We start from the raw sequence: 21,447 nt of genomic DNA, 5'->3' as shown, positions 1-21,447 counted from the left end.
TTGCTCCAGTTGTCAAACACCCTCTCTCTCTCCACGCTGACATGTTTGCCCCGCTTGTGTCGATTTGCCCTAGGTCCAGCTGACTCGTTTTCTCGGGCTTTGGGAGGGAGGCTCTGGAGATTGTTTTGGTGCACTCGTCGGTTGAGTTGTACAGAGACATCATTCTCTTGAGCTGGATTGCCGGGATGTGTGCAGCCATTTTCGTGATGAAAAGTCCCCCATCCACACACCTGTTGTACAGCAGGCCGTCGGTGGTGAAAGGCTCCAGATGGAGCCATTTCTTCACCTGTGTACGAATGTCCCTGTCACATTTGTCCAGCGCCGTTTGAGAGGCCGAGCCGTGGAAAGGCGTACGTTCTCAAAAGCTTGACCTTCTGAGATGGTTTCAGAGGGGCCTTGGATATCTTGTCCATCATATCTTTTATTGTTTCTCTTAGTGGGGGTTCCAGGATCCCTTTCCAGGGATTTATCTGGACGCCCAGATATTTTGCCGATTCCTGCTCCCCCACCATGTGGATAAGCATTCCCGCAAGTGACCGAGCATCACAGTCGTTGACCATGTACCGTTTTGGGCCGTTGCTCCCAATAAGGAAACCATGACACTTGGTGGGGTTGGTCCTCCGGCCTGTGAGATCTGAGAACCTATCCAGGATTTCCAAGTTCCTGGACATGCCATCCCACAAGTCACTCAGAAGCACCAGATCGTCGGCGAAAGCCAGTGAGGTGATGGAAGTGCCCTCAACACTGAACCCCACACCCAGCCTATTCAACTTGTGGAGAAGTGGATCCAGTGCCAGGTTGAAGAGCAGCGGAGATGTTGGAACGCCCTGTTTCACGCCCACCCTGATCCCGAACTTTCTGGTGTCGCCTTGAGCAGTTTTTACTGTCAAGTAGTAATTCCTGTAGGAGTCCTTGATGAGACCTCTGATCAACTCATCCACACCACATCTCTCAAGCACCTCAGCAATATGCTTGTGGGAGACAGTGTCGAAGGCCTTGGTCAGATCAATGAACACTATGGCTAGCGTTTTTCTCTGGGACTTACTCAGCCTGAAAAGTCTGTCAAGAACGGCCAGGTTCTCAGAGCAGCCTGACGTTTCGGTGAAGCCCCGCTGACGAGGGTGGATGGCACATGCCTCGGTTAGTCTCATGGTTAAGACTCTTGAGAACGCTCTCAAGACTACCGAGCCGATCGGGAGCCAGTTGTTGATATCACCGGCTTTACTCTGGTCACTAGACTTAGGGATCAGGGTCGTACGACTCTGCTTGAGGCACCTCAGCAAACGCCCGCTGTACATTATGGCGTTGAACAGATCGGCCAGCTTCTAGCCCTTCTTGTCTCACATGTGTTGTCCGCCTCCGGCAGGGAGGCAAACTGTCCGAGGCCCACGAAACAATCATCCCTTTCCCAGATCCCTCACTACGTCTCAGTCACCAGTTTGAGATCAATACGGCAAACCGTTTGATCCCTGCCATCAAGCACCAGTCTCGCTGCGGAGCTTCTGTTGCTCCGATACAATATCTGCAAGTTCTTGTATCGGAGTCTCTTCGTCTTTAGGCGCTTTTGGTGATCTGACCAAGTTTTTCTACCCGTACTCACGACTCGAGTGTGGCACCGTGTCCACAACTTCGCGAGTACCTTCCTCGGATATCCATTAATTGCCCTGCAGGAGGATGTCAGCAGTTACATGCCGTCAACACTGTGAGCCGGCAGGGTCTTGGCAAGGTGCTCCTTGACCAGGGCCACTGGGGCCTTGGGGGGCAGCTGTTTTCGAAGGTCCGGCAACTTACCCAAGACGACGGCTGTGGGGGACTTAACCACAACTTTTCCTCTCAAACTCCTGAGGTTCCTCCACTTCTGTTGTATCTGGGCCGTCGTATATTGGGAGAGGGCTGAATCCACGGCCTTGAGGAACCCAGATTTCCCTCCGAGGTCATCGTGTATACGATCCAGGATTGCTAGTTCAGCCTGTGTCCACCCACCGTCCTTTGCCACCCTTGCCATCTGCGCCCTCGCCTTGCTGACATACACACCCAGGTGCTTCCTCCCCTGATGGGCCGAGAGACCCCTCTGTGGGGAGAAAGTTTTAGGGCATGTATTGCAGGCGTACCCCGTTATACAACCCGCTCCAGATCGGGTTGCCCCACACTTCGCCGCATGGCACGTCACTCGGTGTGAGGTCTTAAAAGTACTAGCACACTTACCGCAGATGAAAAGAATCACCCTTGGCTTGTGTTTTCCTTAGGTGAGTCTTGGTGGCCCACACCGAGCCCAGATTAGCGGCGCAGAACCGGCACGTTTGGACTAGCCATGGTACCCAGACACCCACCATGACTGTGGATGGAAGTCCCTTGCTAGCCCACTTGGGCTTCCATCCCCTCTCCGTGCTGAGGAAGATCATTCCTGCTCACTTCCCAGTCAGGAAAAGAGCCCTTCTCGCTCCAGATGGTACCTTCTTTCTCTTTGGAGTCCCAGCCGGGCTCTCCTCCTTCCTCCGTCTGAGTAGTAGTCTGCTCCGGACTACTACTCCGCTTGCCATATCCGCACTGCCAGGAGCCGCCCCTACTCCAGCGTCACGTGCCGTCGGCCGACGGACACGTTCTCTTTCTTCCTATGACAGCAGGCGACCTGTCCTATCACAGTCAGTCAGAAGGGTCAGTTGGCTTATTGCTTGTCGTAGCTCAGATCGCAGTCAAGAGTGGCGGGTCTTGCACCCTGGCCCACTCAGAACTCTTTCAGAAGCAAACGGACAACAGCCAAAGTTATCAGAGCGAGCAAGATTAACTTAACTCGTTCATCCATTCATGCTTGGGCGGAGTCAGAACGACCCCACCTGGTACCCCTGCCATTACCAAAAATTCTTCTCCCTCATCACGTGCCAGCCTAAGTCTTCACCCTCCTTCTGGAGGAACACGCACACCTTGTTGTGGCTGGCCATGCGGTTCCTCTTGAGCTCCGCACAGTTCCCAATAATATGCTGCACGGTCTCCTTCTCTTGTTGACAAAGTCTGCACTGTTGCGACTCCTTGGGCCCCCTTCCTCTCCACAGCAGCGAAAGGGTAGGGAGTGTGTTAGTATAGAGTTGCAGTGCCATGATCAATTCCGATTGTGTAAGCCGGTGCTTTTCGGGATCCCGGGTCCAGCCGTTGGAGATCTTGTCGCTCTTGAACATGACCGTTCCCAAGCCCTGCTTGATCAACTTACACCACTTGTCGAACGCACACGATCTCCACGCCGACGTGCTCGCCCTGCTGACATCGGTCTGATCCAAGTCCGGCCGACTGTTCTTGTCCGGCCTGCCCCCATCCCGCAGCACCTGCCGCCAGAGCTGCCATATCCGGGACACTGGGATGGAGGCTCTGGAGATCGTCCTGGTGCAGTCATCGGTCGAGTTGTACAGAGACAACAGCCTCCTTAGCTGGATTGCCGGGATCTGGGCAGCTAATCTCATGATACCAAGTCCTCCATCCACACATCTGCTGTACAGCAGCCCGTCGGTGGTGAATGGCTCCAGGTGGAGCCATTTCTTCACCTGTGTCCAAATGTCCCTGTCACACTCGTCCAACGCTGTTTGTGAGGCCGAGCCGTGGTCCGCGACGTACACCGTCCGTGGGATAGCGTACGTTCTCAAAAGCTCGACCTTCTGAGATGGTTTCAGGGGGGCCTTAGATATCCTGTCCGTCATGTCTTTTATTGTATCTCTTAGTGGGGGATTCAGGATCCCTTTTCAGGGATTTATCAGGATGTCCAGATACTTCGCCAATTCCTGCTCCCCCACCATGTGAATGGGCATTCCCGAGAGTGACCGAGTGTCACAGTCGTTGACTGTGTATCGTTTTGGGCCGTCGCTCCCAATAAGGAATCCATGACACTTGGTGGGATTGGTCCTCAGGCCCGTAAGGTCCGAGAATCTGTCCAGGATTTCCAAGTTCCTGGACATACCCTCCCACGAGTCACTCAGAATCACCAGGTCGTCCGCGAACGCCAGTGAGGTGATGGCGGTGCCCTCAACACTAAACCCCACCCCCAGCTTCTCCAACATGTGGAGAAGCGGGTCGAGGGCCAGGTTGAAGAGCAGAGGAGACATTGAATTGCCTTGTTTTACACCCACCTTGATCCCGATCTTCCTGGTGTCGCCTTGAGCAGTCTTTATTGTCGAGAAGCAATTCCTGTAGGAGTCTCGGATGACACCTCTAATCAACTCATCCACTCCACATCTCTCAAGCACCTCGGCAATATGCTTGTGGGAGACAGTGTGGAATGCCTTGGTCAGATCGATGAACACGACATCCAATGTTTTCCTCTGGGACTTACCCGGATAAGTCCGTCGAGGATGGCCAGGTTCTCGGAGCAGCCTGGCGCTTCTGTGAAGCCCCGCTGACGAGGGTGGATGGCGCAAGCCTCGGTCAGTCTCATCGTCAAGACTCTTGAGAACGCTCTCAAGACTACCGAGCCGATCGTAATGGGGTGCCAGTTGTTAATGTCGCCGGCTTTACTCTGATCACTAGACTTGGGGATCAAGGTGGTTCGGCTCTGTTTGAGGCACCTCGGCAACCGTCCGAGGCCGTCCAACGCCATCAGGACCAGGCACACTCGCCTGGTCCATCTTCCGAAGTGCCTGTAGCGCCTCAGCCGTGAGATGGGAGGGCATAGGGACGAGTTGTCCGCCTCCGGCAAGGAGGCGAACTAACCAAGGCCCACGAAACTGTCGTCTCTCTCCCATATCCCCTTGTATGTCTCAGTGACCAGTCTGGGATCAATACGGCAGACCGTTTGTTCCCTGCCATCGAGCACCAACCTCGCAGCAGAGCTTCTGTTGCTCCGATACAGCGTCTGCAAGTTCTTGTATCGGAGCCTCTTGTTCATTTTGAGGCGTTTTTGACGATCCGACCAGGTCTTCCTTCCCGTACTCACGATTCGAGCGTGGCCCCGAATCCGCGAGTACTTTCCTCAGATAACGGTTGGTTGCCTTGCAGGAGGAGGTCAGTGGTGACACGCCATCAGCACTGTTCACCTGCAAGGTCTTTGCAAGGTGCTCCTTGACCAGGGCCACCGGGGCTCTGAGAGGCAGCTCCTCAGTGAGGTCCGGCAACTTCCCTAAGGCAACCGCTGTGGGGGACTTATCCACAGTTTTTCTCCTCAGCCTCCTGAGGCTCCTCCATTTTCGCTGTATCTGGGCCTTCGTGTAGTGGGGGAGGGCCGAAACCGCTGCCTCGAGGAACCCAGATTTTCCGCCGAGATCGTTGTGTACGCACTCCAGGGTTGCCAGTTCGGCCTGGGTCCACCCACTGTCGGTTGCCGCCTTAGCCTTCCGCTCTCTTGCCTTGCTGACATACAAGCCCAGGTGTTTCCTCCTCTGATGGGCCAAGGGGCTCCTCTGTGAGGAGAAAGATTTAGGGCATGTATTGCAGGCAAACCCCGTGATGGTACCCGCTCCGGATTGGGTTGCCCCACACTTCGCTGCGTGGCACGTCGCTCGGTGTGGGGTCTTGTGAGTACCAGCACACTTGCCGCAGATGAAAAGAATCACCCTTGGTTTGTGTGCTTTCCTCAAGTGAGTCTGGGCGGCCCTCACCGAGCCCAGACTGGCAGCGCACAACCTGCACGGTTGGACTAGCCATGGCACCCGGAGGCCCACCATGACTGTCGATGGAAGACCCTTGCTAGCCCGCTTGGGTTTCCATCCCTTCTCCGTGCTTAGGAAGATCATGCCTGCTCTTTTCCCAGCCGGGAAAAGAGCCCTCGCTCCAGATGGTACCTTCTTTCTTTTAGGAGTCCCAGCCGGGCTCTCCTCCTCCTTCCTCTTGAGTAATAGCCTGCTCCTGGCAACTACTCCACTCGCCCTAGATGTGGACCACATCTTTCCTTCTATGACAGCAGGTGACCTGTCCTATCACAGTCGGTTAGAGGGGTCAGTTGGCTTAATCGCTTCTCGTCGCTTGGATCGCAGTTAAGAGTGGCGGGTCTTGCACCCTGGCCCACTCAGAGCTCTCAAAAGCAAACAGACAGCAGCCAAAGTTATCAGAACGAGCAATATTAACTTAACTGGTTCATCCATTCATACTTCGTGGGGTCAGAACGACCCTGCCTGGTACCCCTGCCATTAACCAAAATTCGAGCATCTTCACCATTTTAAATGTTCCACAAGGATACTCCATCCTCCTCCTCCTCCCGTCTCTTTAGCTGCTCCTCCCTCCTCATCCACCCATCTCCTTAGCGACTTCTCTGGGGAACACCCCAAACTCCGGGAGTGATGTTCAAACAAGGAAATGTGCATCATGTAGCAGGTGGATGTGACTCCCCTCGTTGAGACCTGCTGATAGATGTAACAGCGGAGCAGAAGAGAGAGACTGAGATAGTGATGTAACAGACATGCGTGCTGGTATTTGACATGTGTTTTGGGGGGGGTTTCTTCCCGAATACAAATAATTTTTAAAATATTTATATGAAACAAATATTAGTTTAAAAAAAAAAAACACTACGTGCTTTGCTGACTAAATTATTTGTATTCGGGCACAACCCTAATCTCTACTCTCTTCTGGTCTCATTTCTTTAGGAGCTACTACACAATCTTGTTAAGATGCTCCAGATGCTCACTGACACACAAACAGGATTATTCCTCCTCCTGCTTTAACTTCTTTATCACCTGGCTGCTATGAAATCTCTCTAAAGTTTGTTTTTCTTTTTGCATAAAGTTTGTAAGCCCATTTTTTATCCAAGGCTTTTTATTATAACCACGTTTCTGTTAACATGGTGTTGTTGGACAATGTTTATCATACAATGATAAGTCATATATTTATCATATATTTCATATTAATCATACATTGCAAACACAGTTAAATAGTCGCTTAATGTTGCACAAATGGAGGTTTTTCTACTGGGCTTGGTGATCAATAGGTATAGCCCTCTTCTATATAATGCATCCAGAAAATCTGATGTTTTATGTTTAGATACATTTAGGAGGTCAATATTAAATAAATCTCCACAGATTGCAGACATTTTATTTTCATTAATTCTTTCAAACTATCTTAAAATGTTTCTACATGTGACCCCGATGTTCTGTATACACAAGTACATTCCTCATCCCTCTTGCTTCAGTTTCCATGGTTATGCATTAAATCATCAATTACAGTTGTCATATATTCGACTGGTTTGCATTTCAAGTCACTGTCCACATACTGGGCCACACCCCCTCCCCTGTTGTTGGTTCAATTGATATAAAGAAGCTCAAAACCTTCAATATGGAAATCAATACCTTTCTCTTGATTTAACCATGTCTCAGATAAGGCTATTGAATTGAATTTAAGTTTAAATATATTCAAATTTTCATTGATCTTAGGTAAATGGTAAATGTTGATTTTTGTTTTATCTTGAGTCACTATCAAGGTGTAGTCCAGGAAAAACTAGCAGATAGTACAAATAGGCAAGCCCCCCATGAGGTCCAGCTCAATCGGCACTAGATATGGTACAGCACGGAAAACTATAGCCTACATATAATATTGCTGATTTTCATGCTTTTATCACAAAGTCAGACCTGCCAACCCTGGACGAGTTTTTTGAGTACCACTTCCGCGACCTAGATGCGTCAGATGCAAATCACTGCTGTTCGAACAATGAATTATTGTACATAATTTGCAAACATACACATAACGTGTGAACATCATGTGCACACATGCAGCAAGGGGTGGGGGGCAATTTTATATGCCAATAAAACAATTTGCTTGAGTGGTGAAAAGGCTGCTTCTTTAAAGACATCTAGCATATACATAATGTCTCTAAACAAAGAAGAGCTTATTTTAGCCATGGACTGGTTCAAATGTGTCATTTTACCAACAAAGTGAAATTCAGATTTATAGTATTGTTCTTTTGCGTCAACAGATTTATGTTCTCATCAAAAACAGACAAATCACATGATTTACACGTGTTTCCTGTGTATTTTCTTAGTGTACAGAAATATATAAAGTAGCACAAAGCTTATAATGTGATACAGGTTCAGATCAGTGCTGAATACTAGAGAGACTGAACACTAAAAACATTCACAGATCTAAAAGTGTAGGTTCACATCAGAAAGTATTAATGCATGTATCAAATACATGACTTACACAATCTTATCTATGTGCACGACATACAAAATATAGTCTATAAAGCTGATATGTTAACACTAGGGGTGTTAACATGAACACAAAACTCACGGTTTGGATCGTATCATGGATTTGAGTCACGGATCGGATCATTATTAGGATCAGCGTTCTCCATTTATTCTGCAACACACTTACAGCCAGAAACAGCAAGGAACTTTTGCCCATGGTCTTAAATGAAAACAACATTTAAGATGTCCAATGTCTAAATGAAATAAAGTAAAATAAAATATATAAAATATTTAAAGCTTAGTTATTGCAATATGAGGCATGAAACCTTCCTCTTTTAAACAGTGAATGAAACAGCCTCTGTCCACATCATCAAAACTCGATGATAACAAACATTCACCGCTAACGTCAGTTAGCAGCTAGATGCTAATTAGCTGCTCAGCTGCAGCACATTAAACAGCAGGTAAACAACTCAAATGTCACATCGGACCTGTTACATGCTGGTTTGATTGTTGCTCTTCAAAATCCCTGTTAACGTTAACGACACGCTGTCTGTCTATGACTTGTACTTACAGCAGTTTGTTTACTTTGTCTCTAAAATGTCTACTTTAACTGAGACATTAAATTTTGCAATTAATCCGCAGTTCATATGCCTGCCGAACTGTGGGGGGCGATCCGTACGGATCACGGATCAACTACAATCTGTTACACCACTAGTAAACACATTTTATTCTAGTTACTTTAAGCTTATTACTCAATATATGACTCAGCTTAAAAAGGAACTAAAGAAACTGTCAGAAGCAAGCAGCCAGACCTCCTGCACTCATTCACTAATCACACATCAACAGGTGACTGAACAACCACTCAATTAAAAACAATGAATGAGTGAGTCCAGACAGCTCACTGTAACATCAACAAGCAAACTAACGTTACCCACAACACATTATATGATCTCTGCTGCATTCTTGTTAAGGAGATAAAAAACACAAAAAAGCCACACAGAGACATTTAACCATCAGAGATGAAATTAGCGACCAAAGAGACAGAGAGAGAGAAGCTGTATCTGACTCACGTTATCTGATGTCTTCTTCTTTCTATCATGGAGATGAAGTATTCATGTCATAACGTCCATTTGTAGCTGTTGGTCATCTTGTTTGTTAGTTAACAGAACTTTGTGGCTGCTGGTTAACCAGTCTGATATCATTAGCAACAATGACAAACAAGCTAACTCTCCTGGTTGTTTCTCCGGTTGCTTCTCTCCCCAGCCTCCCGTCAGCGTCCTGCTGCTGCTGCGCTGCACAGTCCAGATCATTTCTCCCGTTAGCTTAACAACAGTCCTTAATAGTCCTTCCATGGATGTATAAAGAGTCCTTCAGGCTGCTACAACAAGCTAACTGTTGCGTTGGCTAACGCAAGGAGCTATCTACTGCTGCTACTCTGCCTTACAGTGGAGAGAATTGAAGATGAAATCTGGAAACTATCATTGGACCAACTCGATGTCAATATTGCATTCTGGTTGTTGATTGGTTAGAGAGGACGTCGTCCCTTGGAGCGAAATTTTACGTGTCATGGCCAATCACAGATTAGCATGAAAAAAATGAAATACATTAAGTCCAATGTAAGAGATGCAGAGGACAGCAGGCACCCGTCCTCCTCTGTCCCCCACTCCACCTCCACCAAAATTCAGTAGTCTTACCCACATCTAAAGCAATCGACAAGTAAGTTTGTGACCATTGCTGTCCCCGTTATCTGTTTTCAACACCACCAGTATAATATTTAGACTAGGTCCCTAAAATGAATGGAAGTGAATGAGGAGCCTGACACCTGGGAGAAATGGTGGTGTTGAGGGCAGACAACAAGGACAGCAGTGATCACTAGCTTACTTGTAGATGCACTTTGATAGAGGTAAGACTGCTGAATTTTGAGAAGTTTTACTAAAGTGAAATATCCATTTAAGGACAATCCAGGTGGAAAGTTAGTCAGTTCTTCCTCGGCCCATGTCCAACCTTTCTACAAAGTTTTGTGGTGTTACGTGAAATGCGTTTGGAAGTTACGCCTTTTAGTGATTGGTCAGGGTTACAGCGCCCCCATTTGGTGGATGATTGTGGAAATTTAATCAATTCTCAGTTGACCTACAATGAACCTTCTACAAAGCTTTGTGCAAATCCGGCCACAATGCTAACACACGGCTACACCCATTACTATATACAACAGAGATAAAACAGCGTAGTAGGCTGATCAGTCTCTAGATGAAGACCAACCGTGCAGTTGTATATGTGTTCTGTAGTCACTTTAACCTTGTTTTCCATTTTCATTACAGGCACATTGACTCCAATCATAAACTGATCGCCTGGAGATTTGTTTTCCATGGATGCATTGATGGCTACAGTCGTTTATTTGGAATGTTGCACAAACAAGCGTGCTTCAACTGTTCTTTCTTTTTTCTGCAATGGTGTATCTCAGTTTGGTTTGCCACTCAGAGTAAGAGGGGACAGAGTGGGAGAAAATGTAGATGTGGCAAGGTTTATGATTGAGAACAGGGGTGCGGACCGGGGGAGTTATATAGCTGCTAGAAGTGTTCATAATCAACGGATTGAGAGGCTGTGGGCGGATGGCAATAGAGTTGTCTCTGACTTCTACTGACAACTATTTCAGTACATGGAGAGTGTAGGAATTCTTGATTCAAATAATGAAGTGCAAGTCTGAGCATTACATTATGTTTATCTCGGAAGAATCCAGCAATCTTGCCTAGAGTTTGTCAGACAGTGGAGTCACCAACGATTGAGAACTGAGCAACACATTGGCATGAGCAGTGGTGTTTTTAAAAAATTGGTGGGGCAACAACTACTTCAATAGATAGGCTACATACCAGGAAAACTACAGTACTTGCTCTTGCTACTGATGTGTTTTTAACATGTTATGGGTCCATGCATGGCTCCACAAAACACTTTTAACAACAAAGTGGCTTCTAGCAGGTCCTGTACACATAAACAGAGGAAGAGAGAGAGAGAAATTACACAAGTTACATCACCACTGTCACAAGCCTAAATTACACAACACGTAGTTCCCACCAAGCAATCTGATTGGTCAACTAGACATTTAGAACAGCACACCTAGCCGTGTTCAAATGAAAAAAGCCTTATCACTAAAAATATTATGTGTGGCTTTGCTAGTGTCTTTGATTTGTTTTGTTTTGTGGGGGATCTGAGGTGAAAACCCGGAGTGGAGTTTTGAGTTAATGTTTGTGAAAGTGGATTGAACTGAACTGATTAGGGGTTGTGGGGGAAACAAAACGGACCCTTTACCGGGTGGATTGAACTCTGAGACTGAGACGAGTTACACACACACACACACACACAGAAAAACCTGAACCCTTCCTCACTCTTCATCATTATCTGGCTCCCCCACACACAGCTAAACTTAACCATTTTCCCTTCAGTTGAGAGTTTATCTCAGTTTCCACTCCAGCATCCTCCATCAGCTGTGCCGGTGCTGTGGCGCTACTAGCTTACAAATATATGTGAAGTTTGCGGACGTAGTAGCTAAATCTGTCCATGGAAAAAATATTTTTCTCAACGAATATCTTAGTTACAACGAGATTGAGCTAGCAAAGCAGTTTTGTGTTTATATGTGTTGTATTTATTCAGTTTGGGAAAAGCCACGATCTCTAGAAAGCATTAGCTGAAGTTGGCTGGTTGACTCACGACAGTGATGCGTTCAGGAACGAGGCGCCTGAACGCATCACTGAAGCACAACCTCTCTGAAATATTGATTCATTAATAATGCGATATTATATCGTCATAAGCCGACACAGCCAAGCTCAGAACAAATCAGCCTACATGGCCATGAACGAACAGCAAAGAGCTCGACACCACAACGAAGTGCAAAGACAACTTTTTAAGGATACTAATCTATTCTGTGACAACAACTTTATGACAACAACCTCAGTAGATAAGCACGGACACACTGACACTCGTCACCATCTACATCAATCGATCCAGCACAACAATATGGCCAATGCACGGACCAGAACCACCAAAATATACTTTCACTTACCAGCTGACGGCTCAGAAAAGGGCAGCATGGCGGTTTTTCCTCCCGCGGTTAATTTAACCAGCAGTTTGAGTGATGACAGTACTCCGTGGCTGGTGGGCTCCGAGGCGCTTTAAATCCAGTTTCTCCTCCAAATAAAGGGTTTGTACCCTGTGCTTGGTTATGAAATCCACTTAATTCATTCAAGTTTGCTAGCGTTGGAGGAAAGTCTCCCCTCTTTTGCCGACTGTAAATTTCAAGCTCGCGCTGTAGCCGCACTGCAGCGTCATTTAAAATATTTCAAATGACGCTGCTGCGGGGCGGCGGGCTGTCTGCCCCACATGTCATCACATCTACATCTACATTGAACACATGAACACTCATATCTTCCCACGTACAACACACATTGCATTGTGAGCATAGATGTATTATAAGAGCTCTTATTATACATCCATGATTGTGAGAGAGGGGCTAGTCCCACATTCATGCCGGCCACCGTAGGCCCGCTGCGGACGTGAATCAGGAAAACGCAGTCTGGAGCAGCAAGACAGGGAACAACTGAAAATGAACCAAAATCATAACACTAATTATAATGCAATTTAGGAAGATGCTATATTCATACATAATAAATTATAGCAGATAAAACATTGAAAATTGATAATAAAATCATTTGTTTGCACATTTTTTTCTGGTTACTTTTTAACCACCTGTTAATGTTTATATATATTTTTTTCAATATCCCTAATTAGCTTTCCACAGAAACAGCCCAGTCATTTAGTAATGCCAATCTTTTCTCTACAATTGCCTTTTTAAATCCTGTTAAAAGCCACCAAACAAACAAACTATCAGGTTGTACACATCAGCAAAATATCTTCTGCCCAGTACCAAGCAGCTGTTCCCCCAGTAACACCAGCCGAGACATCAGTGACAATGAGTAGCATTGTTATCTATACATATCTGTACATTATCTATACTATAATTATATCTATATTATTAGTAGTAGTAGTATTAGTATTATCTCTTTGTGTAAAGATATAAGCCCGCCATTTTAATTGTAACATTATATATAGTAATTATATTGTATATTATTAATAATATTAATTATATATTATACTGAGACTCCTCAATGTTGTTTGTTTATGTTAGTATATATTTCTCCTTGTGTCTTCATTTCTTTTTTCACACAGCTTTGTAAATATTTCTATTTCATGTATTTATTTGTTCACTTTTGACGTATTGATGTTAATTGATTGAATTAAGTTATGTATTGTTGTTTGTATTTAATGTATATTGTTACACAATTCTGCATTCATCTATTATTAGCAGCCATATGTTCTCTAGAGTTAACCTGGTCTTTCAGGTTAACATGATCCCACTCCAACATTGTTCATTTGAAACTTTCTGGTGTCTAGCAGCACGCTGCTGAATTACGTTTACATTTAGCTGTTTTCAAAAGACCCTCAGCCAACCTACATTTATAATTGTACCTATCCTCCTGTATTTCTGCTAAACCTGCTTTAAATCAAACATGTTCAGCATCAAATTAAAGCTTAAATTATCTTCTTTGCAACAAGTATTGACTTTCCAGCCTTGCACAGCCATAGCATCGGTAAACTTCTCCAAATACAGAAACACACGCTCTGATATGAACACAGCAATAAAAAGTATTATCTCTCTGGAGGACTGAATTTAGATTTTAATTTGTCACAAATGTCACAAATCAAGCAGAAAACACAAATTAAAAGATCAACTAGTGAAAATGAATCAGTACTTACTCGTCCTGCTATTTTCCTCAAGAAAGTCTTCTTCACAAAAAGAAAAGAACAACAACCTCTGAACCACCGCTGACGAGACATTGAGACTTTAAAGACTCATTTACATGTCAGTGAGGAGAGCTAACTGGACACTTGGCTTTATAGACAGCCCTGTGCTTGAGTCTCATTCTGACAAACTGACATTCTTGCATAATCATATGTACATGTTTGCTTGTTTATTGTTCAGCCTTTTGGACCTTTAAAGTTGAAACAGATCATGTTTTATTGTAAGGAGCCATGTTTTGAATAAGGGCTTTTAATTGAATCCTAGTGTTTTTGTTCCTGCTCCATTCATCAGTGCCTGAAGTTTTTCCTTCCATTGATGATAATATCTCATGAAATAACCCACTAGTGTTCAGTCTGATGGTCAGCTGAGCAGTACGTATCACACACAGGTATCACATGACGTGACCATGACCACAAAATCATGTTGTGGGATCTTTTCTAAGTTGATCTATTAGAGTAGATGGAGTTTACATGCCCTTTTTCTGTTGGTATTGTGTTTGATCTATTACCACGTTTAGTGCAGTAAAGGATCTGATTACTTCAGATCGGCTGTGGCTCAGGAGGTGGAGCGGGTCGTCCACTAATCGGAAGATCGGCGGTTCGATTCCCGGCTCCTCCAGTCCACATGTCGATGTGTCCTTGGGCAAGACACTTAACCCCTAATTGCCCCTGATGGCTGAGCCATCAGTGTATGAATGTGTGTGAATGGTTAGCTTCCTCTGATGGGCAGGTGGGGACCTTGCATGGTAGCTCCTGTACCCATTCAGCGTGTGAATGTGTGTGAATGTGATTCGTAGTGTAAAAAGCGCTTTGAGTGGTTGGAAGACTAGGAAGGCGCTATACAAGTACAGTCCATTTACCATTCTTCCACCTATGATCGTAGCTTATACAAACTTGATAAGATGTCAAGAGGCTGGTCCAGAATGCAGCTGCACGTGTTCTGACTAAAACTAGAAAAAGAGACCACATTTCTCCCATTTTAGCTTCACTACATTGGCTTCCTGTAAAATCTAGAATAGAATTTAAAATCCTTCTCCTAACTTACAAAGCCCTTAATGGTCAGGCACCATCATATCTTGAAGAGCTCATAGTACCGTATTATCCCACTAGAACACTGTGCTCCCAGTATGCAGCTTACTGGTGGTTCCTACAGTCTTTAAAAGTAGAATGGGAGGCAGAGCCTTCAGCTATCAGGCTCCTCTTCTATGGAACCATCTACCAGATTGGGTCCGGGGTGCAGACACCCTCTCTATGTTTAAGAGTAGGCTTAAAACTTTCCTTTTTGATAAAGCTTATAGTTAGGGCCGACCAGGCTCGCCTTGGATCAGCCCTTAGTTATGCTGCTATAGGCCTAGACTGCTGGGGGACTTCCCATGATGCACTGAGCTCCTCTCTCCTCCTCCTCCTCTCCATCTGTATGCATTCATGTAACATCAATGCATGTCACTAACTTTGCTTCTTCCCCGGAGTTTTTTGTGCTTTCTCATCTCACAGGAACCCCTGACTCCCGGGCCGAACCTTCGCGGTCCTTCACAGTCCTGATGGCGTCCTTCCCTGGCTGTTGCTGCTCGTGCTTGTTGTTGTTGTTGTTGTTATGATTGTTGTTCTTCTGTCCCCCCTCCCCCTTTCCCTCTCTCTTTCTCTCTCTCAACCCAACCGGTCAAAGCAGATGGCCGCCCACCAAGAGCCGGGGTCTGCTTGAGGTTTCTACCCGTTAAAGGGGAGTTTTTCCTTACCGCTGTCGCCAAGTGCTGCTCATGGGGGAACTGTTGGTCTTTGTATATTAAAGAGTACGGTCTTGACCTGCTCTATGTGAAAAGTGCCTTGAGATGACTTCTGTTGTGATATGGCGCTATATAAATAAAAATTGATTGATTGATTGATTGATTGATTGAATCAGGGGATATCATTAAAACATTTTTTCTACTTCTTCACCCTATCTGTTATGAGATTTTACTGTTTTAGATCCTTGAAATGTTAAATATTTGATGTCTGTTATTGTTCATGAAATCGTTATATTCCTGGAGCTTTTAATGATGGTACAGTTTTTTGTATATCTAAGAAGACCATATATGGAAGAAACAGGAAGTGTGTCAGGTGCCTTACCTGCTGATTGCTAATCAGGAGCCACCTGTGGCAGGTGAGTTGATATATAGGGTGAAAAAGTCTGTCAGTTGTTGCCCTGAGAAAGGTCGGTAGAGCTGAAACATTGGTCCCTGAAACAAATAATATTTGATGAAAAGATGGCTGCTATAGTTCATCATTGCATCAATGATCGGTGTGACTACTACTGCAACGTATGTCAGACTGCCACAGCCATCCAGGCAAATCTGTAAAATGTACACACTGAAAGCATATATGATCATAGCACAGTTATGAGGTGCACAAACACTCTCCAACATACAGGGTTACACCATGTAGCTGTGTGAAATCCTGTGAAAAATGTTGTAGGCTATAACTCATTCCTCAGAGATACACATCCAAAGGGGTACGTCTATTTGAAGGGGAGGTATCAGCACTGTGGAGAAGTCCAGATTATATATATATATATATATGGCAGGAGAATATACTCTCCGATTACAGGCTTCTCTATAATATTGGAGAAATATACTATATGAACAGCAATATGGGTTTAGATCTAATAGGGAAACTTGGAGCTTGTGGAGGAAATATCACCTGCAATAGAAAATAAGGAATATGCAGTGGGAGTATTCATGGATCTCAAAAAGCATTTGATACAGTTGACCAGGGCTTATTATCCAAGAAATCAACGATAACTGTTACTCACAAATACTGAAGGTGACTTGTGGGGTTCCCCTGGGCTCAGTGTTAGGACCATTGTTGTTTATTTTGTACATAAATAATATATGTAAGGTTTCCAAAATATTAAACTATATTTGCAGATGATACACATTTATTTTGTCACAGTAATAATTTGGAACAACTTTTGGATACCCTGGAAAAAGAACTGGAAATGCTAAAGAGTGAAACACTTAAACTAACTAACACTAATTTAACTTTATAATATTTGAGAAGTGTTCAACTAACTCATACAGGAAACCCATGATGAATGATGTTGAATAGAAAGAGTTAAATTAAATTTGTTGGAGTAATATTGGATAATAAATTATGATTGAAGCCACATAAATTTTATCAAAGCTAAAAGTCAATTTCAATACTATATAAAGATCCTCTAAATAAAGTTTTGTTATCCACCTTATGCTGTTCCTTCATAGTCCAACATATAACTTACTGTGTGTGTATATATCTCAAATGTAGCTCAGTCTAAAAAAAGTTTTCATTTTAGACAAATATGTAAATAAATAAAGATCAATAAATCGTTTTTAAATGTTTAAAAAGTATTCTATTCAAACCAGTTAAGTTTAATGTTTAATACAGTTCATAGTAAATTAAAAACAGGCAGATGAATAAATCTTTGTCATTGTGTTGGTGAAGTTCATGCAGTTCAAGTAGTTTGTTTGCTGTTCACATGAGAGCAGCGTGTTTATCTCACAACCTAGTCCCAGAGGACATAAAGTTGTCCATCTTAACATGTTGTTGATTTGATTGGTTGTTACCAACCTGTCAGCCAATTGTAAAGGTGGAGGGGCGGGATGTAGAGGAGACCCCGCAGAGTAAAGCCACGGGCTGGTCAGACGACGAACAGGAGCTGTGTGAAGGTTGTTTACGCTGTTGAAGACATGGACGTATAAAGAAATGACTTGTCTCTCTATCAGAATTTGATCCATTTGGTCCGATCACATTTCAAAAGCCTAGAGGAGCCGCACGATTGAATTGTTTCATCCCCGTTCAAGTTAGCCGGAGGCCTAAACCGGAAGTAGTCGACTCGGCCGGCGACCGTTACTAGTGCGCATGCTCTATGGGCCGCATGAACGGGGCCCCGCCGCCGACGCTGTATCCAATTCTCTTTGTACATCCATGGATGAAGACTGTTTATGTTCGTTGTGTTGATGGATGCAGAGTTTTACCGACGGGTAACGGACATAATAGCCACATGCAGAAGGTAAATAACCTCTGTGTATGTATTTTTTGTATCGTTTCATCACGACGTAGTGCGTGTAAAAGGTAGATGCTAATCGCGATTAGCGCATTAGCGCGCTAGTTATATTAGCACATATTTCACCGTAGTAGCAGCTAATGTTACTGTTTGTTGCTAGTATGTGTTAATGTCAATTAGTTAAAAGCTCAAAATGCACTCGGCATAAGAAGTAAAGGAGCTTTAGGACGAGTTAAGTGACTGAGAACAACTGTCATGTACGTCTAATAGACGGAGGACCAGGAAACAGTCCTTGGACTCTATGGACGAGTTGATGTCTCCCGCTCAGCTTTCACTTCGTCTGGACTTGTCGCCCGCCAGCCTGTAACCTCACTCATCATTCCTCTCGTCACGCATCGTCCATGCTTCAACTCAGGGATTTGTGAGTAACAATTAACCAGTGCACCTGCTATTTTATTTTGTAGCTTGCATTTGCTAGTGCAGCGGCCATTTGTTTCAGGTCACTACGCTCCGAGCAACGACTCAGACCTGCAACGTTTGGTTCTGGTTTTAAAGGACACTGTTTTATTTTGGTTGCTCTGTGTGTGTGTGTGTGTGTGTGTGTGTGTGTGTGTGTGTGTGTGTGTGTGTGTGTGCCTTAAATTAGGAGCTCCGTTATTGGTAAATAAGATAAAGAGAGGTCATAACTTCTGAGAAAGGTGGGAAAGCAAAAGGGAAATACATTTAAGTTTTGTGTAATAGTTTTATTTTATTAATTGGTTTAAATATTGGTTTTATTAAAGGGAACGTATTATGCTTTTCCATATTTTTATTTATATATATTATGCGTGTATTTGTGTGTCGGATGTTCATGTTAAAAGTGGCCAACGTGTCAAATAACGAGGTAAACGTATGTCACAGTCATCCCTGTGAGCAGAAAGCAGCAGCTTCAGACTGCTCTGAACGCTGTTTCTAACTTGTTTTTTTCTACTTTCAGCCCAAGCTGACGTCAGTTCGTGACGGATTTCTTTATATGGACATCTGCTACATGCACAACACACAAGTTTGTGTAAACAAAACCACATAGAGAACCAAGAAACCCACTTTTTATTAAATTTAAAGGCTCTAAAATTTAAAGATTAGGTTGAATTTAAAACGGTTCAAATCATGTACAAAGTTAAAAATCAATTGTTACCTAAAAGTATCCAAAAGTTGTTTCAAATGAGAGAAAGTCAACATGACTTGTGCAATAAATGATAAGTGAGGACTAATGTAAAATATCATTGTATTACAGTCAAAGGAGTTAATTTATGGAACAGCTGCAGTGAGGAACTGAAAACATGCAGAACATTTAGTAAGTTTAAATGAACATTTAAAAATAGCATATTAAACAAATATGACATGGACAATCAGAAAGAGACTGGCATAGAAGGACAGGGGAAGTTGTTATTGGTTTGTTTTTTTGTCTTAATATCTTGTGATCAAGTCACTGTCCACATACTGGGCCACACCCCCTCCCCTGTTGTTGGTTCTATTGATATAAAGAAACCATCAATATGGAAATCAATACCTTTCTCTTGATTTAACCATGTCTCAGATAAGGCTATTGAATTGAATTTAAGTTTAAATATATTCAGATTTTCATTGATCTTAGTGAAGTTTGCATAAAGACTTCTACAGTTGACACACTGCTGACCGACCTTCCTTCTTGTTGCTAGCCTTGAGTCAGGTGGTATGTATTGAGACAGTATGTCCCAATGACCCGCCTGATGGCGTGCAATGACCAATGGGACAGCGCGTGCTACCCAGCTGATAGTGCCGATTAGACAAATTCAATCATCTCTCTTAAATCAGAAGTAAGAAGAAACTTTGGAAAGAAGTGAAGATCTAAGGCGGGGAAACTGGTATCATTAATATTAATGTGTTGGTCAGTTGTACCACCATGGATAATCCCAGAACCTGAAGTCAATCTATGCATACTGAATAATAACAAAAGATAGAAATCAGGAGATATAGTCAAGGAAGTGAAGTCTCATCTGCAACAAGGATGGAGTTCATATTTACAGAATACAGATGGATCAAAGGATCCAGAGAGCGGGAAAGTGGCATTTGGAGTCATTAAGAATTCAAAACAGACATATCAGATGTCAGTATTCACAGCAGAGATGTTGACAATATTAATGTGCACTTTGGTGGATAAAGAACAATAAACCAGACAACTCAGTCATATGTAGTGATTCAGCTGCAGCTTTAACTACAATAAGAGAAATCAAATCCAAGTTCAGACCTGATATATTGGCTGAGATTTATCAAACATTATACTGTACCAGAACACAGACTATAGTTTATGTCATTTCACTATTCTGTCTGGTTCATGGATGATGTAATTCCTGTCCTATAAAGTACATGAATGTAGTGATCTATGTAGAAAACTTCAGGTATTTAACAGGTGCTGCACTAAGGCATCAGAGGCCACAAACTTTTAATAATTCCCAAAATATAAAACACACTGGCATGTGGCATGAATCCCTCAGCGCCCCCGAACCCCCCATTACGTCATTTGGGAATTCCCATTGACATGAGTATGGGATTTCTTTCTTTTTTCAGTCCCTTAGTCCCTCTAATCAGTTGAGACGAGGGTAACTACACAGATTCTTCCGCTTCAGTCTTTCATAACAAAAATATGAAAACTGCCTAAATTTTGCATTTTGTAGTCATGGAAACTGGATTTTTCTGGTTCAAAAACCCATAATAGGGAAAAAACCACAGAATGATAGTTTAGGGAGAACAGTAAACAGTGAATGGCTGTATTTGTATTTTTAAAATGTTGTTACATACATCAATAACTTTAAAAAGCTCCGTTTTTCATTGTTAGACTTTAGTTTCAGAATAAGGAAATCGATTTGAGACGAAGGTACAAGGATTCTTTCATCCAGTGCAATAATTACTCACTTCAAATAATGAAGCTGTTCAGACACATGGACGCAGCTGCAGAAACAGTTTTTACTCTGTGGACTTTACTTATGGAATATTGTCCAGTTTTGGACTATATAGCCTAACAACACATATATCACTGTCAAAAGGAACATCAATAGCAAACAGTAGAGGGCAGCGATACGCTATTTTAGCATCTAGTCTAATTCAAAGAAGACAAAGAAAACAGACACTTTGTATCCTCTGCATCACACTAACAGTTATAAACTCATATTGTAAAACCTTGAACATGTAACATCTGTGCTCATTATGTTTGACACTGGATCAGAGTAGGGAGTAGCATCATCCTGGACAAGCTACAGTTCTTTTATAATTAGTTTGATAGCTTTGATGACATCCAGCACTGCACCCCACTCACATTCTGATATGTTTACCAGACTCCTTGTCTATAAAAGATATGTGCACTTAATAACCCACATCAGTCTGTTGTGACTGTATGCTGATCAGGAAAGAGTCCAGACAGGTTTAGTAGAAACCTGGAGCTGCACTGATGAGTCCACCTTAAAGAGAGTTCAC

At 43.6% G+C, this 21,447-nt stretch overlaps 1 long non-coding RNA gene across 1 annotated transcript; it reads left to right on the top strand.

The window, feature by feature from the left end:
- The first annotated feature begins 6,489 nt into the window (after positions 1-6,489).
- LOC121895283 lies at positions 6,490-20,259 on the top strand. The gene is made up of 2 exons (XR_006095735.1): positions 6,490-7,340; positions 19,592-20,259. It is a non-coding gene; the product is annotated as an uncharacterized LOC121895283 (long non-coding RNA).
- The last annotated feature ends 1,188 nt before the right edge of the window (positions 20,260-21,447 follow it).

Source organism: Thunnus maccoyii, chromosome 4 (genome assembly GCF_910596095.1).
Source record: "Thunnus maccoyii chromosome 4, fThuMac1.1, whole genome shotgun sequence".
NCBI classification, from domain to species: domain Eukaryota; kingdom Metazoa; phylum Chordata; class Actinopteri; order Scombriformes; family Scombridae; genus Thunnus; species Thunnus maccoyii.
Note: the sequence above shows the minus strand (reverse complement) of the source record. Positions and strands in the feature narration are given on the sequence as shown.